The sequence below is a fragment of the Canis aureus genome, chromosome 11 (assembly GCF_053574225.1).
Source record: "Canis aureus isolate CA01 chromosome 11, VMU_Caureus_v.1.0, whole genome shotgun sequence".
In the NCBI taxonomy this organism is placed as follows: Eukaryota; Metazoa; Chordata; class Mammalia; order Carnivora; family Canidae; genus Canis; species Canis aureus.
Genome location: NC_135621.1, coordinates 52,161,152 through 52,182,319, shown reverse-complemented (window position 1 = coordinate 52,182,319; position 21,168 = coordinate 52,161,152). Strand labels below are relative to the sequence as shown.

The window sequence follows — 21,168 nt, the reverse complement described above, 5'->3', positions numbered from 1 at the left end:
TGGGTTTTCGGAGTTCTTTGTATATTTTGCTTAACATTCCTTTTCAGATAGATCTTTTATAAATATTTTCTCCAGTCTGTGGCTTGTCTTTTGATTCTCTTGAAAGATGTTTACTTTTTATCTTCCCAATGAGAATGCATACTCTATGAGACTGGAGACTGTGTTTTATTTATAGCTATCTGGCACATGGTAGGCATTCATTAAATATTAGGAAGAAAGAGACAGAGATAGAATTAGCATTCTGGTCTATATATCAGTGTTTTATTACTTTGGTTGATGTTAGTCTGTTCCTAAAAGACAAATCCACCCTCACTCAGCCTGTTGACCATATTGAGTTTGGGAGCCTGATGGGGGAACAGCCCCAGACCTTGGAAAATTTATCAAGGTATGCTATGGCCTTGGGAATCCTCTTGGGAATTAGCTGGCACCTCTCTCTTGCTATGCATCTTCTTCCTGATTGTATTTCCTGTAAGTGATGGTGAGTTTTTGAAACTGAGACCCTCTCCCAAGTATTTTGCCTTTTACAAAGGGGTGTGAAGTCATGTCCAGCTTTGGCAGTCCTGTGTCAGAGCACCTGTGGTACTGCCCTGAGGAGACTACTAGCCACTGGCACTACTCTGTGGACCATTTGCATGCAGTTCACTTGGTGCCAGCCACTCAGCTTTCCCAGCTTCTGCCCTTTCCCCTCAGCAGCCTCTGAGCTCCAATGGCCTGTGAGAGTTGATCTGGGTCTGGAATTTGTTACTCTAACACTTTCCCAGAAGTAGGTGTCAGTTATTACTGTTAATCCCCCAGGGACCCTTATTCTCTTTGCAGCTGGGAGAAAGGGTGGTTAGATGCAACGAGATGAGTATGGTGGTAACATTCTTGATAATGGCTAATTTCTTGAGCAGTTAACATCCGCCAAGCCCCATGCTAAGCACATTACATATATGATCTCACTTAGTCCTCACAAAGTTCTGCAAGGCAGATATCTTATTACTGTTATCCCTGTCTTTCAGATGACCAAACTGACTCAGAAAGGGTAAGTACATTTGTCAGAGTCAGAAAATAAACGGCAGAGCCAGGATTCAAACTCAGGACTCCATGTCATGCTTTTGACCATCACAATAGCCCTCCCTTCTCCTGCCCTCCACAAAATATTATGTATCTCTTTTTTACAACTCTTCTTTACAAAATTGGCCCTTGGGCAGCCCGGGTGGCTCAGCGGTTTAGCACCTGCCTTCAGCCCAGGGCCTGATCCTGGAGACCAGGGATCAAGCCCCACATTGGGCTCCCTGCATGAAGCCTGTTTCTCCCTCTGCCTGTGTCTCTGCCTCTCTCTCTCTCTCTCTCTCTGTCTGTCATGAACAAATAAATTAAAAAAAAAATAAAAATAAAAATAAATAAATAAATAAATAAATAAATAAATAAAATCTTAAAAAACAAACAAACAAAATTGGCCCTTAGTATCTGTGATTCAGGCTGCCCTGCCTGCACCCTTGCATTTTCCCCAGGGCCACTCACCTCCTGGCAATCTTTCCAGGGCTGGTGCTCCCAGCCCTCTTCTTCCTCCAAAGGAAACCTGTAGCTTTGAGGCAAAGGTGCTCTAGCCTCATGCTTCAGTCCTCCAGTCCTCTGAGACTCTTATTAGCAGTATCTTCCCATAAACCATTCAAGGAGACTTTGTGGGTTCCAAAATAGAGTCATTTTAATGGTTTATTGCTTCATAAACACTGTTCTGCAAGGACGCTGTAGGCCCATGTTGATTGAAACAGTCAGTTCCTGTATTTTCGGGTTCGGATTTACCTTTCCCGGCTGCGGGTACTTCCTTATTCCGGGCAGGCTGACCTTTGGAGGAGCTTGGAGGTGGGGGTGGGGAGAAGGTTGATGTGCTAGGTTGGCTGAATGCCCCTCCTGCTTTCCCAGGCCTACGTGATGAAGAGCCAGTGAAACATTCTTCCTCTCTCCTTCAGTCTGAGCAAGCAGGGTTTATCTGAGGGGAAGAAAGTCTGAGGGAAGTGGGAGAACAGACAGGGAGACCTACAGAGTCTGCAAGTCTCCATCCTGACAGCCCTAGGGTGGAGCGTCACCCAGGATAGTAGCAATGGGAAACCGTATGCATTATCCTAATACTCACAGTTTCTAGTATCCTGTCCCTGCGATGAGGAAGTGGAGCCCAGACATGGACTACCCTGGGTTTTTATGCAGCTAACAAGTGACTATATCAGGCAGGTCCCAGTAGGGAGTAGGATCTGCTGAATATGTTTCAAATGAAGGGCTGCATTTAGAGAGGTTAGGCAGGATTCAGGGATAAGCAAAAGCTGGTGAGGAACCCAGAGAGGAGCAACAGCAGGAAGCTCTGATTACCCGCAAGCCTAAAAGATCAAGGAGTGGAAAGAGTGAGACCAGAGATGGGTGAGAGAACTGAACCCATGGGGGCGGACCTAGAGTCACAGAGGAACACCGCCACCGCCAAGCAAGAGGCAACAGGGGAGAAATACCTTGGCTTTTCTTCTTTCCTGCTTTCCCATCTTTTCCATGCCTCCCATCGGCTGAACCCAGCTAAAACCCAGGTGATGCAGTCTAAAGAGGTCAGTCATGTGGGCACAGAGCAGGAGAGAAAGAGAGGGGACAGGTTGGTAGGCAAGGGGCACAAATGAACCACAACCAGCATAGAGGTACAGCTAGATTTTGAGCCATGTTTTTTTTTTTTTTAAGATTTATTTATTTATTATTTATGAGAGAGAGAGAGAGAGAGAGAGAGAGAGAGGCAGACACACACAGAGAGAGGGAGAGGGGCAGAGACACAGGAGGAGGGGGCAGTCTCCATGCTGGGAGCCCGACACGGGACTCGATCCCAGGACTCCAGGATCGCGCCCTGGGCCAAAGGCAGGCCCCAAACCGCCAAGCCACCCAGGGATCCCCTGAGCCATGGGTTCTTAAGAGTGCTTATCCCTTGCCGAGGTTCTTTTTAGCTGAGATGACTTTCCATCATGCAGCACCCTTGACATCTGACACAAGCTCACTCAGAGACTAAGGCTTGGGCACGGCTCATCTATTTATTAATTTGAATGATCATTTCCTCACTTTTTTCCTCCTCCCTGTTCCTGTAGGAACCTCTCCCAGGGAATGAAATTGCCTGGACCCAGGCTTCTGGCCAATTGGATCCCACCACTGGTTCTGTTTCATTTCATTTTGTTTGCTTTCTTTCTCTCTTCCTTCCCTCCTTTTCCTTTTCCTTTTCCTTTTCCTTTTCCTTTCCCTTTCCCTTTCCCTTTTCCTTTCCTTTCCTTTCCTTTCCTTTCCTTTCCTTTCCTTTCCTTTCCTTTCCTTTCCTTTCCTTTCCTTTCCTTTCCTTTCCTTTCCTTTCCTTCCTCCCCCTCCTTCTCCTTCTCCTTCTTCTCCTCTCTTTCTTTTGAAGGAGGAGAGCGCTGTGATTATTTGGGCTAGTAATTGTCCCTAGAGAAATCTTCAATTTTTTACCAGGCATCTCCCCTCCCCATCCTCTACCTCTACCAGTTCAGTGTTTCTACCTAAGCCTTTTGCATTATTCTCTACAGATGGTGCTGCCCTTAGCAGCCTTTGGTAGCATTACCAACACCCTGTCACCATTTTTCTGGGCAGGGACTGATTGCTCTGATCAACCAGACCAGAAAGAAGCTCAGGCTGTATTGATTCTCTCCGATGGCACCCAGATCTAGTGTGAGCTGTGACTAAGCCACGAGGGGTGATTGACTGCAAAGTGTTGGAAGGTTGAAAGGTGGCCTCTGTGATATATCAGGGAACCACCTTGAGAGATGGAGGGATGGGGAAGAGTTTATCTTCCAATGTGTCTAAGGGGTACCAGCAAGGTATTGGATAGAAACGTGGGAACTTCTGGAAGGGTCACCATATAGCCTGTCAAACTGTGTATTTTCCATCCACATACTTTCATCCAGGTTCATCTAGTTGTTTTTCCCCTGCAGCTATGAGACTGGCTAAAGGTGGGGTCTGGGCTCAGGATGGTCAAAAGTTTCCTTCACAACACTGTTCCTTGGGGTAGTGGAACTTCTGGGCATTCCAGTCAGACTTGAATTCCTGACTTCTCACTTATGCCCCTCCATCTACCCAGAGGGATGCGGATCTCTACTATCTGTCTGCCTCAAATGATGATGATGATGATAATGATAGCTAACATTTCCCACTCTTTAGCTACTGTTCCTAATACTTTACAAACTCCAGATGATTTTGTCTTCACAACATTATTATTATCCCCATTGCACAGATGAAAAAGCAAGGCTTAGAGAGATTTTATGACTTGGCCAAAGTCACACAGCTAGTAAGTCATACTTAGAGCCTAAGTCCAAACCTGGTAAAGTCTTCAGAGCCCACATTGTACCCATGAGCCTGTATTGCCTATTGATGGGAGTGGTGGGTGTGTGTTTTTCTTCTCCTTTTTCAGGAAAGGCTTTGCTGAATTATAACTGATATACAATTAACTATATACTTAAGAATACAATTTGATGAGTTCTGACATATGTATACAACCATGAAACTGTTGCTGAAATCAAGATAATGAATAAGTCTATCACTCCCCAAAGCTTCCTTGTGCATCCCTCACTTCTCCCACTGCCACCTGTTCCTAGGCAACCAATGATCTGCTTTCTGTCCCTATAGATTAATTTGCATTTTCTAGAATTTTATATATGGAAACAGAGAGTAAGTAGCCTTTTTTTGCCTGACTTCATTTGGCATAATTATTTTGAGGTTCATCCATGTTGTTGTATGTAACAATAGTTCATTCCTTTTTACTGCTGAACAGTATTTGATTGTACAGATTCACTAAATTTATTTATCCATTCACCTCTTGATGGACATTTGACTTATTTCCAGTTTTGGGCTATTACAAATAAAATTACTCTGAACATTCAAGTACAAGTCTTTTTGTGGACATAGGCTTACATTTACTTAGGGTAAATACCTAGGTGTGGAATGACTGGATCACATAGTAGGTGTATGTTTAATATTACAAAAAATGACCGAGCCATTTCCAAAATGGTGGTGCCATTTTATATCCCTGCCAGCAATGTATGAGGAGTTCTAGTTGCTCCCCTTTCTTGCCAACATTTGGTATAATTAGTCTTTTTAATTTTAGTCATTCTAGTAGGTATATAGCTTTCTTTTTTAAAAAATATTTTAGTTATTTGAGAAAGAGAGAGAGAGCCACTGTGGGGAGGAGCAGAGGGAGAGGGAGCAGACTCTTCCCTGAGCCCAGAGCCTGACACAGGGCTCGGTATCACAACCCTGAGATCATGACCTGAGCTGAAATTGAGAGTTGGATGCTTAACTGACTGAGCCACCCAGGCCCGCTTATGGTAGTTTTTCATGGTGGTTTTAATTTGCATTGACTAATGACTAATCATGTTAAGCATCTTTTCATGTGCTCATTTGCCATCTATCGACACTGGTGAACTGTTTGCTTGAATTATTTGCCCATTTAAAAAAAAGATTGGATTGTTTATATTATTATTATTGAGTTGTAAGAGGTTTCTGTGGTTTTTTAAGATTTATTTATTTGAGAGACAGAGAGAGCATGTGGGGTGGAGGGGTGGAGGGAGACAGAGACCTAAGCAGACTCTACACTGAGCACAGAGCCTGTCGTGGGCTCAATTTCACGACTCTGAGAGCACCACATGAGTCAAAACCAAGAGTCAGACACTTAACCAACTGCACCACTCAGGCACCAAAGTTATGAGAGTTCTTTATATAACCTAGAACATGTTCTTTGTCAGATAAGGTTTTGCAACTTTTCAGATGTCTCACCTTTTCATTTTTGTAACAATGTCTTTTTAAGTACAGAAGTTTTATATTTTGAATTTTCTTTATAGTGTGGGTTTTTTTCCCCTAGCAATTGCCTGGAGGGAAAATATTTCCTTTCTATTATTGTAGTAAAATATACATAACATAAAAGTTACCATTTTGGCTATTTTTAAGTGTATAGTTTAGTCACATTAAGTATATCCACACTATTATAGTTCATACTTTTTGAATCCTTTTGAGGGATTTTTGGCAAACTCAAGGTCGCTAAGATTTTCTCCTGTATTTTCCGTTAAAGGCTTTATAGTTTTAGCCTTATGCAGACCAATTTCAAGTCAAATTTGGTGTATGGAATGATCAAGGCTCATTTTTGCATATGGTTAAAAATTTGTTTCTGCATCAGTTGTTGAAAAAAAATTATCCTTTCCATGGGATCCCTGGGTGGCTCAGCGGTTTAGCACCTGCCACTGGCCCAGGGCGTGATCCTGGAGTCCGGGGATTGAGTCCCATATCAGGCATGGAGCCTGCTGTTCTCTCTGCCTGTGTCTCTGCCTCCCTCTCTCTTTGTGTCTTTCCCATTAATAAATAAATAAAATCTTTAAAAAAAATTATCCTTTCCCATTAAGTTACACTGACAGTTTGGTAAAAAAAAAAAAAAAAAAAAAATCTATTGGTTGTTTTTTGACTATTTCCCTGGTTTGTTTTCAATTCTTAACTCTTGACAAATTACCTTCTAATGTTCATTTGCTGTCTTCGGGGATAAGATCCCCACACTCATCACTGCACTGATCTGGATCCTGACCTTTCCTGGTTGGCTGATAGATTTTTAGTGACATTTTCCAGGTCTAACCTAATCCCTTGCCAATCCCATAATCTGCAATCAGCCTTGCTTCCACCCTCCTTGTCTGGGCTCTGTGCCTGGGACCCAGGACCTGCTGCTGCCCATAGTCTTGATACTGTCAGAGTCCTGGAGGGCAAGAGCTATAGATGCATCCTTCTCTAGAACATAGGATTTCCCAGCCAGTTACTAAGGAAATCCTTGCATGGGAGACTAGAGACACAGCCTTCACAGCAATGACATGGCTACCAGACCTTCTCAAGACCTCACTGGTTATTGGCATCAACCCAGTTGTGAACCCTAGTTAGATCAGAAATAAGATTTAAAGAAAAATATTGATGGATAAAACTGAACAAGGGAAATGCAGAGCCTTGCAGATCAGTGCTCTTCCACAAGGAAAGAAAATCCTTTTAAGGATAGAACTATTGGAGTCTGTGTATCCATGTATGACCTAGAGGCAGAAGGACCACAATGCCTCATCAGTCATAATCTCTGGTTAACAAAACCTGGGAGACCCCTTGGAATGACTTTCTTACATTCTGTGGACTTCTCTACCAATATGGATGATGGGAAATGGCTCAAGTTTGCTGGGAGACATCACTCTGTACCTATCTGGGTGGACCCAGGGAACGTTAATCTCAGCAGGGGCTGTGCAGCTTGCCTCCCAGACTGGTTCATGTTAAGTAGCCTGCATGAGTGGAATATTTTTTGGAAGAATTTTATTTCTAATTCAGCTGAAAAGGGTTACTGCACAGAACATTCAAATCAAAGATGAAGCTTTATTATGTAGCAAAAACATTTTCCACAAGGACTAAAGAATCCCTTTAGTTAGCACATCCTCAGGGGAGCACCTGAGAGAAACCGTTCCTAGCACAATATCCCTCCGTTCCCAAGAGGCTGAAAGGGCAGGCACCATGAATACACATGTTGTTTTACATGGGCACTGGGCCCTGTGTTGTTTTTCCAGCCACTACATTTATGAGCCAATAGCTCTAATCTGGGAGGTGGTCAGACATGGGGGCAGAGAGTTTTATTTTAGGGTTGTTCATCTCAGTTCATTCATTCATTCATTCATTCATTCATTCATTCATACTGAGTCCTAACCAAAGTCCCTATGATCCCTGGCAGGAAGTCACACACCTACTTTCCTGGAAATGCACACAGTCTGCCTCCCTTGTGGGCTGTGTCCAATGGATAGACTGCATGGGTATAATTGTTGGGGAAATATAGGGAAGGGGGGAGGCATGGATTAGCATCATCACAGACTCATGAGACACTTAGCCACAGGATTTATCCTAGAAGAAAGTAGACTAAGACTCATCCCTTTCCCAGGTCTGCTTGGGAACAGAAGTGAATCAAAGAGGCTTATGGCTGAGGCTCGACTGTGACATTACAGGACTTTAGGGACTTTTATGGCTTCTCAGGCTGTCACTTCCCTGACATAAGGTGCTGTGAGTACCATGTGGGAAACATAACCTCTGCTGCTCTGGAAAATGATGAGGGTAAGAAAACAGGAAAGTTTCTCATAGTAAATAAAGTCTTATTTAAAATGAAGACTTTGGGACGCCTGGGTGGCTCAGCGGTTGAGCATATGCCTGTGGCTCAGGGTGTGATCCCTGTTGGGGGATCAAGACCTGGTGGGGGGAATCAAGTCCTGGTGGGGGGATCAAGTCCTGCATCAGGCTCCCTGCAAGGAGCCTGCTTCTCCCTCTACCTGTGTCTCTGCCTCTCTCTGTGTGTCTCTCATGAATAAATTAAAATCTTAAAAAAAAATGAAATAAAATGAAGACTTTTAGGACATACTTCCCTATATGCCCAAGTTTCTGGCCAAACTCAGCAGATTAAGCTGAGGCTTTTGTGTTTTGAAATACAAATCATGTTATGAGAAGAGCACATCTTTAGAGTTAGACATATCTGAATTTAAGTCCTAGCCTTGCAGGTATCATTTGAGTGAGTCTGAGAAGTCCCTTACCTTTGTTTATTCATCTATAGAATAGAATATTACCTATCTCATTGTATTGTTATGAGGGTTACTATTTTAATAATACCTACTTTAAATCAATTATTTATTATGTGCAAACTACTATGTTAAACTATTTAATCTGAACTCATTATTTAAATAGTATAATGTTTGCAAAGTACCCAGTACAGTGTAAAACACAAAGTTGATGCTCAGGAAATGGTAGTTGCTGCTACTGCATTATTTCAGTGATACTGTTGTTCCTCTTGCTTCCCTCCTTCCCAAACTATTGATGCCTAAACTTGAGAAATGTGGCTGAAAACAGAGTCATCTCTGGAAAAGAGGAAACACTGGCATTGAAATGAATCCCAAAGTATAAATGACTAATGATGGAACCTTTTCTGAGAAAGGGAAAGGATGCAAGGAACGGTAATGGGACAGGAGTGGGTAAATAAGATAAACTATGCTGGCCCTGCCTAATTCACCCACCTGCAAGGGAGCTAGGGAGATTCAAAATGAGTTTTCACAGGCCAACAGGGGACTTTCTGTACATTTGCTTTTAAGCTTGGTTGAGTGGAGATGAAAGGGCGTGTCACAGAGAGCCCAGAAGAATTCTGCATTATTGAATTTTGAGGAGCATCTGGGATGAGGGAGATGGAAGTCCCTGAATCCAAGTGAACCTCTGTAAGGGCTGTTGGGGCAATGAGCATAATCTATCTCAGAGAGGTCTCTGGCCATTTTAGTTCAGACTCACATCCTTCCACCCTGGGTGACTCCACAGTTTGGGGGACGCTGAAATGGACAGAATTATCCAGTAGTGGAGTCCTGAAGAGATTCCAGTGGGTATACAGCTGGTTGGGCTGTCCCTCAGGTGCTTGCCACAGGCCACAAAGGCTGAGCTTCTCATAAAAGTATTCCGGTAGTCTGTTTCCATAACTTATAGCAGCAGCTTCTAGGAAGCAAACATCTTTGAGGGCAATTATAGAAAGCCTGTAGAATTCTCCATTGTAAGGCAGTATTGAAGCAAAGTGAAACACTTCTGAGAAAGAGTTCTAGGAAGTTTGTGTATACATCCCCCAAAGATCTTATATTAAAATAAACTTCTTCCTGTCAGCCCATATGCCTAAGAATGCAGGCCCCACAAAGGTTCTAATGTTTGAGCTTCTATCACTTTAGGAAGATAGATCCATATGCTTATGCATTTTTATTTTGTTTTGTTTTTGATTGTAAAATTACTATTTTTTTTTTTTTTATTTATTTATGATAGTCAGAGAGAGAGAGAGAGAGGCAGAGACACAGGCAGAGGGAGAAGCAGGCTCCATGCACCGGAAGCCCGATGTGGGACTCGATCCCAGGTCTCCAGGATCGCGCCCTGGGCCAAAGGCAGGCGCCAAACCGCTGTGCCACCCAGGGATCCCTAAAATTACTATTTTTTATATAAATCTCAATACACTCTTTGTGCCACTTTCAGAAATGAATATAAAGAATCATGACCTATCAAATAGTCAAAATCCGGCACACAGACAACACCAAATACTGGCAAGGACATGGAGCAACAGGGCCCCTGATTCATTGCTCGTGGGAATATAAAATGGTACAGCCACTTTGGGAGACCATTTGGCAGTTTCTTTAAAAACTAAACATACTCTTATCATACAATTCAGCAATCATACTCCTTGATATTTATCCAAAGGAGTAAAAAATGTATATCCACAAAAACTTATATATGCATATTTACAGCAATTTTATTCCTTACTGCCAAAACTTGGAAGCAACCAAGATTTCCTTTGGTAGGTGGAGAGATAAGTAAATTGTGGTACCTCCAAACAATGGAATACGATTCAGCATTTAAATTTAACATTAAACCACAAAAGATGTGGAGGAAACTTAAGTATATATTACTAAGTGAATAAAGCTAATCTGTAAAAGCTACATACTGCACAATTCCAACTATATGACATCTGGGAAAAGATAAAACTATGATGACAAAAAGGTAAAAAGTAAAAAGATAAGTGGTTTCAGGGGTTAGAGAAAGAGAGGAATGAATGGGTGGAACACAGAGGTTGTGGCAATTAAACTACAGAGTAGGATACCCTAATGGGAGCTACATGTCATTATACATTTGTCCGAACCCATAAAATTTAAAACACCAGGAATACACCCTAATGTAAACTATGGACTTTGGGTGATTATAATATGCCAATGTAGGTTCATCAATTGTAACAAATGTACCACTCTGCTGGGAGAGACTGATAATGAGGGAAGCTATGCAGGTGTGGCGGTAGAGAGTATACAGAAAATTTTTTTTAAAGATTTTATTTATTTATTCATGAGAGAGAGAGAGAGAGAGAGAGGCAGAGACACAGGCAGAGGGAGAAGCAGGCTCCATGCAGGGAGCCCAATGTGGGACTCGATCCCGGGACTCCAGGATCAGACCCTGGGCTGAAGGCGGCGCTAAACCACTGAGCCACCCGGGCTGCCTGAAAATTTCTGTGTCTTCCTCTCCGTTTTGCTGTGAACCCGAAACTGCTCTAAAATATAAAGTCTCTTTAAAAAAAGTGATTGTGGTCTTCATGGTTACAATAGTAATAATAAAAAATAACAGACCCCTTCAGTGTTAAAACCATCTGCCCAAAGTTCCACAAGTTGCCAGAAGATCTGTAGGAAGGGGGTAGCATTGCTGAGGAAGGAGGAAAGATCACCAGGCTGCCCAGTTCATATCTGATGGTTCATTTCCTCCTTTCCTCTCTCCCTCATTCATTCCTTCATTCATCAAATCCTTAGTGAGCAGCTACTTTGTGCCATGCATTCGGCCAGGTACTAGGGATACAGTAATGAATAAAACAGAAATCCCTGCGTTCTTGTGGCTTAATTTCTTGTGAGGGAGACAGCATGGGCAGAGGGCCTAAGGTGGGAATGTGCCCTGGATGTTGCAGCAACCGTGAGGATGTCGTGTGGCTGGGCCAGAAGGGTCACTGGGAGAATTGGGGAGTGACAGGAATGAACCATGTGGGCCTGGCAGGTCACTATCAGAGCTTGGCTTTACTCTGAGTGAGGTGGGGGAGCCACTAGGAGGATGTGCATGGGGAGTGACTTGGTCCATCCTGCATGATAAAAGAGTGCCTCTGGCTGCTGTGTGGAGAATAGATTTGGGGGGGGGTGGCATGAGTGGGAGCAGTGCCTCCAGTGAGTCTGGGCCAAAAATGGCATTGGCTGGACCAGGATGAAGGGCAGTGAAGGGACTAAAAATGTTCCAGTTCAGGACATGTGTTTTGTTTTGAAGATGTATTTATTTTAGAGACAGAGACAAAGACAGAGTGGGGGGAGGGGCAGAGAGAATATTCCAGCAGACTCCCCACTGAGCATGGAGCCCGATGCAGAGCTTGATCCCACCACCCATGAGACCATGATCTGAGCTGAAACCGAGAGTTGGACACTCAACCAACTAAGCTACCCAGGGGCTCCAGTTCAGGACATGCTTTGAAGGTAGTGCTGTTAAAATTTGCTGACAGATGGAATGTATGGTGCTACCAGGACCCAACTTGGTTGAACTGAGTTTTCATTTAATGGAGAAGACTGGCCCTCTAGATTTTTGGACAGCAAGCACCAAATCCCACGTACACAAAACTACAAATTGGTATTTTTCTGGAAGTGTGTGCAGACCAGAAGGAACTGCTGTATAACTGGGTTTTGAAAGCATGGGGGCTGGGATCTCAGTATAAGAAGCTATCCTTCAGATCAGGACCTATTCATGGGTAAAGAGCTCCAGCAGTCTCAACTCAGGACTCAAATTTTAGTGACATAGCAAAGAATAGGCCTACCTTGGGCCACAAGGTCAACTGTGGACAGCGCCCCTCAGACGAATGGTGGGGGTAGATACTTCACTAGAGTCAAATTGGGTTTTGAGATCAAAGAAACAGGGGGAAATGGGTGTTCAACAGGGAAACACCTGAGTGGAATCAATCCAATGCTTACACCTGATTCTAGCATAGAGTTTATGAGGTGAAAGGAATAGAAGCTCAGGTTTTGACTGACCTAGCAGTGGGCAGGGAAGGATCAGGTGGCTTCAGAGTGCTGACCTAATCTGGGCTCTGCTGTTCCCTAGCTGTGCTGTTCAGGCCAGTGATTAACCTCCTTCGGCGCAGCCTCATGTGGACTACAACAAAGACTGTAAACCTTGTCTTTACCACTTAGGTAGTTTCTTCTACTACCTCTTCCCCCCAAAACCCACATAAATTCATAGCCTTATTCGTAAAGGTGTATAATGTGCTTTAGGTTTCTTGAAATTTTGAAACGAGCTGAGGATGGGAAATGCAGATGTGGTGTCAGAGGGGGCTGGAAGTGAGGAGTGACTGAAGCAGACAAAGTATGAGGAAGAACATAAATTGCAGGGCACAGAGAGAATGCAACAGCATTTTATAGGCAGGATTAAGAGAATCTTAACATTCTCTCCTATTGTTCACTTTCTGCCTTTATTAAGTCCAAAGAATCTGCGTCCTCTGGAAGGTTTGATCCACCTGGTATTTTTTAAGCTTCCAGATACAGTACCAGTTTCTACACTGTCACCTTGAATTCCCCATTGGGGGTGCTGCGCAGGCAGCAAATTGCATTGGATTTCTCCCGAATCCACACTGAGCACTCGGTTCCTGGAGCGCCCCCCTCCTCCCCAGCACTTATGCCCACTTACATTTCATACCATCCTATTTAGCACTTGATTACATATTGCCTTGAATTGTTCTCCAGCCCACTTTGATCAGAGCCTCCCACCTCCCAGCCCGCCTACTCCTACCTCCCAGTATGCTGGGTTTTCAACCTTCTCAAAACCTAGTCTCTCCCTTGCCATTTTCTGTCATTGCATCAAATCACCTTTCTTCATTTCCCTCTCCTTTTAGCCCAAGCTTCCTGAAGCATCTCCTGTCAGCCCAATCCTGCTGCTGCTCCTGTCTGGCTGTACCCTAGCCTGATCAGGCCGGCTCTTCCTTCTCTGACATCTGGGCTCCTGGGCTCTTGAGCTCCGCTGGAAAAAATCACAGCCCACGCAAACTGGCGCTACTACAAAGTCATCATCTGCAGCCTCAGCAGGCTGCTGAGCTGCCTGGAAACCCTTCTTAGCATCCCCAGCAGCAAACTCTTCCTTTCCTCAGAGTGGCTTTTCTAAGCATCTCCCACCCCTTGAGCTTTGCTGAGAAAATACAGGCCATCAGGTAGGAATTTCCTCATCTTCACATACCCACACTTCTGCCCCAGCAGGAAAAATATCTTTCCCTCCTTCATCGTCCTTGCTTCCCCCTGTCTTGGAGGCTTTGGGATCTCCTCATCTGGGCCAAGGGAAGCCCTCCCAAATGCTCTGTTGCCTTGGCACCACCTTGGCTTCCCCAGATCCCCCAAGCCTGCCTTCTGTCCCCATATCATCCTGTCTTTCTCCTGAGCACACAAACATGTTCCCTCTCCACCATGCTGAGATTCTTCTCCTTCCCAGCCAAAGTCCACAGAAAAGTATGCTCGTTCAGGCCATAGTCCAACATGACTGCAATCATGTGCAAAGGACATGAAGGACCTTCTCATTGTGAAGTCCATGGCCACTACTGCAGCCCATCTTACTTGACCTTGCTGAAGCTATGACACTATTGATGCTTCTACTCTTCTTATTTTTTTCCCTTCTCTGGATTATCAGCTCTGGGCTAATACTCTGTTCTCCTGCTTCACACCCCTCCCCCCATTTCAATATTGTTAGACTCTGCTTCTCCTTGCGGCTGCTCACCTGCAGATGATCCTTCAGGCACTGGCCATGAACTGTGGTATGAAATTCAGGTTCCTCTGGACAGCAGCCAAGGGCTTTCACCATTTGGCTCCTGCCTCCTCTCCTTCTCCCTATCACATGATTTATCTCCTCCTCCACTGGCCACATTCTCCAATCTCTGTACCTTTAGTGCATTTCTTTTCTCCTTTCTTTTTGCCTCACCAGCAGAACTTCTATTTATCTTTTAGGGATCAGCTCAGGTGTTGTCTCATTTCTTATGTCCTTCTTTCATGATCACACCTCATCTAAATTTCCAGAACACTCTGAGCATGTCTTAGTCTTAGCAGTTATCACATAATATGGAAATGATCTGTGTCTGCTCCACTAATCTGTCAGGGCCTTAAGGCTGGAGACTGGATCTCTTAGCCCCCATATGCTTTGGCATATCTTGGCATATAATGAATGCTCAATTCATTTATGTTTGTTGAATGAGTGAATGAGTGAATGTATTAGTTATTATTCTCAACAGGCTACTATAGGGTAGTGAATGTGATCAGTCTTCTCAGAGCAATTGACAAATATATAAGAAACACAGACATACACACATCCCATGTATAAATACAGTTGTAGTAAAACACCTATAACATAAACATTTAAAGTGTGAAATTTAGGGACATTTAGTACCTTCACAATGTTGTGCAACCATCATCACCTTCTAGTTCCAGAACATTTTTATCACCCCCAAAAAGGGTTCCTGTACTTATTAAGCATCATTTTCCATTCCTATGTCCCTCTAGCTCCTGGCAACCACTAACCTGCTTTCTGTCTCCAAGGATTTGTCTAGTCTGGATATTTCATATAAAGTAAAATCATAAAATAAGTAGAATCATTTCATATAAGTAGAGTCATATAAGTATCTTTTGTGTCTGGCTTCTTTCACTTAGTGTAATTTTTTTAAGGTTCATTCACATTGTAACATGTATCAGCACTTCATCCCTTTTTGTGACTAAATAATATTTCATTGCACGGCTTTACCACATTTTGTTTATTCACTCATCAACTGATGACATGTGGGTTGTTTCCACCTCTTGGCTATGGTGAACAGTGCCGCTATGAAGATTTATGTACATGTTTTTTGTTTGAACACCTGTTTCCAATTCTTTTGGGTATATACCCAGGAGTAGAATTGTTGGGTCATATGGTAATTCTATGTTTAAATTTATTGAGGAACCACCAAACTGTTTTCCATAGCAACTGCACCATTTTACATTTATATTTATATTACCATTTACATTACATGAGGGTTCCAATTTCTCCACATTCTAGCCAACATTTGTTACTTTCCATTTGTTTTTTTGTTTTGTTTTGTTTTGTTTTGTTTTTAGCATAGCCATCCTAGTGGGTGTGAGTGGTGGATATATTTTGAGGTATATGCTCAGCTTAAATGATTTCTATCTATAAATGCCTTATTGCCATCTGTAGAGGGTGGCTTTCAACAGCTGCTCATGACTAATGGGACCCTGACCCCTGGTCATAGTTGACTGGATCAGGGATGGATTCCTGAGCCAATTTAAGCTGAAAGAGCTCCTTCCATGGGAGTTTGTGTTTGAGAAAGAGGAATGGGGAGAGAGAGTTGGTTCATATGGCTGGAATATGAACTTGGGAGCTGTGGGTATCTGCTTTTGATCTCACATGGGGACAGAGCAGAAGAGGGAACTCTTCAGAAAAATATGGGCAAAACACTCAGGAAGGAGAGATCATGGAGAGAACGCACATCTTCTGAGTTTCTGAAGGTCTGCAAGTTCCCAGTTCTAGTTTTTCCTTAAGCCAGATGTGATTTTTACCCATAGGACCTATAAGACACCTTCCTATTGTAGATAAGCCAATGCCAGTGAATTTCTATTTCTTGCAAGCAAAGCATCCACCAGGGCAACAACCACTCACTGGCTCTTTCGCAATCTACTTGACTTAAAAGAGGCCCTCAAACTGTACGCTAAAGTAGCTGTAAGGCTACTTCTATTTTTTTAGGCCTCAAAAATCATTGCTTGTGACCTCAATGACCTTACTCCTGCCCCCCAACCCAATGGAACTTTGGAGGCAAATCCAGTGTATTAATATCATCAAATATTCATGAGGCATCCTCAAGGGCAGGGTGTCCAGCACTTTGCTACCACCTTGATGTGTCTTTTGGCATCTGTTCTAGATTTTTTTCCCCTAATGGGAGAACTCTTTTTTTCAACTCTCCAGGTGTCATGTTTTCTTGTTTTAGTTATCACTGTAAATTTTCCCACTCTTACAGAGTTTTTCAAGGGCAGAAAGGCAACATGGGTGGAGGAAAGGACATTCAACTGGGAGTTTTGAAGAATGAAATCCTAGTCCTACTCCTGCCATTAGCTTTGCTCTGTAATGCTGAGTCAGTTGTGAGACTCTCTTGATCTGTTTTCCCATCTGTGGAAGTGGGAGAGAAAAATAATACTTTCTCTGCCTACTTCACAGAGATGCAAGCTAAAATTAGGTCATGGATGTGAACATTTTATGAGGCAAAAATATATAAATCGCTATAACCATAATGGTAATGAACTCTCTTGATTTCTATCCCACTCCCAGACAACAAGTTCAAGTTCTTCACTCAATAATTACTTGAATTTAACTCTTGCTTGCTTATTTCCTTCTTAAAATGTGGCTTTGTGGGGCACGTGGGTGGCTCAGTTAAGTGCCTAACTCCTGATTTCAGCTCAGGTCACGATCACAGTGTCGAGCGATCAAATTCCAAGTCGGGCTCCATGCTGGGTGTGGAGCTTGCTTAAGATTCTCTCCCTCTAAAAAAACAAACAAATAAACAAACAAAAGATTCTCTCCCTCTGCCTGTCTCCCCCCGCCAAAAAAAGTGGCTTTGTATCTTCATTCATTTTTCTTTTCTTAAAAGATTATATTAACGGGATCCCTGGGTGGCGCAGCGGTTTGGCGCCTGCCTTTGGCCCAGGGCGCGATCCTGGGGACCTGGGATCGAATCCCACGTCGGGCTCCCGGTGCATGGAGCCTGCTTCTCCCTCCGCCTGTGTCTCTGCCTCTCTCTCTTTCTCTCTCTCTGACTATCATAAATAAATAAAAATTTAAAAAAAAGTAAATAAAAGTTTATATTAATTTAAAAAAGATTTTATTTATTTATTTATTTATTTATTTATTTATTTATTTACTTATTTATTTATGAGAGACACAGAGAGAGAGAGAGGCAGAGATACAGGCAGAGGGAGAAGCAGGCTCCATGCAGGGAGCCTGACCTGGGACTCTGGGTCTCTAGGATCAGGCTCTGGGCTGAAGGCAGCGCTAAACCACTGAGGCACCCAGGCCGCCTTCATTTTTCTTGAACACTTATGATAAATATTTTTTTTTTTAATATTTTATTTATTTACTCATGAGAGACACAGAGAGAGGCAGAAGGAGAAGCAGACTCCCTGCAGGGAGCCTGATGTGGGACTCGATCCCGGGATCCCGGGATCCTGGGACCCCGGGGTCATGCCCTGGGCTGCAGGCAGGCGCTAAACTGCTGAGCCACCCGGGCTGCCCAATAAATACTTTTTAAAATGTGGCTGGTGCAGTCAGCTAAGCGTTCAACTCTTGGTTTCAGCTCAGGTCATGGTCTCAAGGTCCTGAGATCCAGCCCTGCATGTGGCTCCACACTAAGCACAAGTCTGGAGTCTGTTTGCCCTCCCACCTCCCTCACCTCACTAGTGCACACACACACACTCTCTCTCTCTTTCTAAAATAAATAAATAAATCTTTTTAAAAAATTACAAATAAAGGAAACACAAGATGTGCATCTTATACTTTTTAAGGCAGGCTAATTTATTGCCATTTCTTAATGACTATACTTATTTTCCTTTAACTAACATGCCTAACATGTCTCCACTGTGCATCCTGCTCATTACATAGTTATTCCCAATCTTGTCTGTTCCTTGGAATCAATGAGGAACACTGGAAATTTCTAATTCCTGTGTCCCACCTTAGAGATTGTGATGTAATTGGTCTGCAGTGTGGCCTCGGGCTTTGGAAGTTTTAAAAGATCCCTAAATGATTCAAATGTGTAGCCAAGTTTGGGATCCACTGCCTTTCGGGTTCTTCTTTTTTTTCTTAAAAAAAAATCTTATTCTAATCATTTGAGGATTAATTCCAAGCTAGGCTCTCACCTGAAACATTTCCTTTATAAATTGCTATAGGAAACAACAGGGGATTAATCCTAAATCCAGCTCTTCTTCCTACTGAGACTGCCTTGAACCTCATCAGGCTTATTGAAACCCCTTCTGATAAATGCAGTGAAGCCATTAATGGAGGCTTCACTTATCCACATGCACATTTCCTGTTCTGCTGCAGTTTCCTCCAATAATTTAGTTATAATTTGCATGACACCTTCCGCCTCTCCTCACTTTCCCCCATTCAAATGGCTTTTCATTGTCCCTCAGTAGCTGGCTGGGTCTGTCTACCTGCTGTCTTCACTTCTGGATAGACAAATTTTTCCTCTTTCCAGTTACATTATCTCCATCTTCTGCATCTAGCCAGCCAACTCAGTGAGATTATTTCACGGGTTGCTTGGCTATACCTTAGACTGAGATATTTCACAATTTGTAGTCAAACTTGGTAAAGCAATTATGCACTTCTATGTTTATCTAATCCTGCCTGACTGGGGGTTAGATCGAATCTGTTGATTCTGTAATCTAAGCAAACTCTATTTGAGACCCTCTGATGATGATGACTGATACTGTATCAGCTTTTGTAAGGAGCTAGAGCAGATTCAAACCTGAACACAAATTTTCTTAGGCCTTTTGGGCCACTCCCTGACCCAAAGTAGAATATGAGTTTCATCTCAACATGGATCTGAATTCTAAAGTAAAAGCTATGATTACTTTTTTCACCATGGCATTTTCCCCACTCAGGAGTAACTGTCTTTTATCTGCCTTGGCCCTCAGGTCCATCTGATTCCAGTTTGTAGGGGTGACAGAAGAATGGACACTTTCAGTCAAACAAGCATTACTGAGTCCTGATCTGTGTTAGTCCATGTGGTGCCAAAGCTTGTGGATGGTCCTCATTTCCCTTTCTTCTTTTTGTTGTTTACTACTCCTCAACAGGATAGAGCCAGCATTCAATCCTGACCAAGGGTGAGAGTTCAAACTCACCGATGTCATCAATGGAGGGCCAAACATCACTCTCTCTCAAGTTTAAGAACTTACTTATTTTAGTTGTTTAAATTATTGTATTCTGTCTTTCAGAAGAAAATAATTTTTATATTAAAATATAATTGGAGGCATTTCAAAGAAATTTACCATTACTTTCAATGACTAAAACATAATGGCATTTCCCCTCTTTACCTTGCTTCAGGAACCCATAAGAAGTCCAGGGATCCCTGGGTGGCGCAGCGGTTTGGCGCCTGCCTTTGGCCCAGGGCGCGATCCTGGAGACCCGGGATCGAGTCCCACGTCGGGCTCCTGATGCATGGAGCCTGCTTCTCCCTCTGCCTGTGTCTCCGCCTCTCTCTCTCTCTCAATGTGTGACTATCATAAATAAATAAAAAATTAAAAAAAAAAAAAAAAGAAGTCCAGAAAGGTGTATGATGCCTAAGGCCATAGTTGCTTCTCTAGATTAGGGCAACAAGGATGACTTGACTTATGTATTATTAATAGAGTATCATTCTTAATAATAACTGACTCTATTGAGTATTTATTGTGTGCCAGATACTATGCTAAGTCCTTTCCATAATTTATTTAAATTACTCCTTGTCCCATTTTATGAAATAGGCATTATTTATTACCTCCATTTCATATCTGAGAGTACAGAAGCTTAGGGAATTTAAAGCTTATGCAGCTAGTAGGTGGTGGGACCTTCTAGAACTTGAACCTACTCTAACGAGTCAGAGTCCCTGCTCTTAACCTCTAAGTCTTCTGAGGTGGTCTCCTTTTAAGGAAATATACTTAAGTCCTATGAACACAGCTTTTTCTGATTTTAAAAGCTAAGGCCTGTATGACTGTTGGGATTGTAACTATGAAGGATCAATAGTTGAATGCACACGACAGTCACTTGAAAAATAATTATCAATAGGTTGACTGACAAATAGCATTTTATTTGCCCAGATTCTGCAGAGGAGTCTGGATGGTATTACAAAAGGATGGGAGGGGAGCTGATTTGTACAGCAAACCTGGGGGAGGTTTGTGCAGATGGCCTCTTCAACCATGCCTGTGTCCTGTCATTGCTCCTTTCATGTCTACTCTAAAAAGCTCCTTATTTCAAGACCTAATATAAAAGTGATAGAGCTGGTTGACAAGGCTGAAGACTTTGAAGGGTCTTTTGAAGGAAAAGACAGCTATTTCAGAAAATGAATTCTGTGATTCAGAAAGAAATCAGCTGAATTTAGGATCATTTTGTTCTGTTCTATTTTTTTTTTTTTTAAAGAGAAGAGAAAAAAATTTTGTTCTCATCACAAAGAAAACAATTTCCTTAAGCCTGGAGAATTACAGTTTATCCATGAAAACTTCAGCCTTCTGAGATACCTAGATTTTTTAGAGCCAAAAGGGACCTTTAAAGATAGCTTTTGCTGAGTGAAGTCAGTCGGAGAAGGACAAACATTATATGTTCTCATTCATATGGGAATATAAATAATAGTGAAAGGGAATATAAGGGAAGGGAGAAGAAATGTGTGGGAAATATCAGAAAGGGAGACATAACGTAAAGACTGCTAACTCTGGGAAATGAACTAGGGGTGGTAGAAGGGGAGGAGGGCGGGGGGTGGGAGTGATTGGGTGACGGGCACTGGGGGTTATTCTGTATGTTGGTAAATTGAACACCAATAAAAAAAAGAAATTA

The 21,168-nt window shown here is 42.8% G+C and overlaps 1 long non-coding RNA gene across 7 annotated transcripts in view; it reads right to left on the bottom strand.

Moving 5' to 3' along the window:
- Positions 1–21,168, bottom strand: part of LOC144324097 (uncharacterized) — a 126,917-nt gene that overhangs the window by 85,552 nt on the left and 20,197 nt on the right. For 2 of the 7 annotated variants that reach the window (XR_013389492.1, XR_013389491.1), the window contains exon 5: positions 1,507–1,975. The exons of 2 other annotated variants lie outside the window; for them this stretch is intronic. This is a non-coding gene — a long non-coding RNA (uncharacterized LOC144324097). Of the gene's footprint in view, positions 1–1,506; positions 1,992–14,924; positions 17,136–21,168 lie in introns of those variants that run through there. 3 more of the 7 variants (XR_013389496.1, XR_013389490.1, XR_013389494.1) reach the window with 2 other exon arrangements.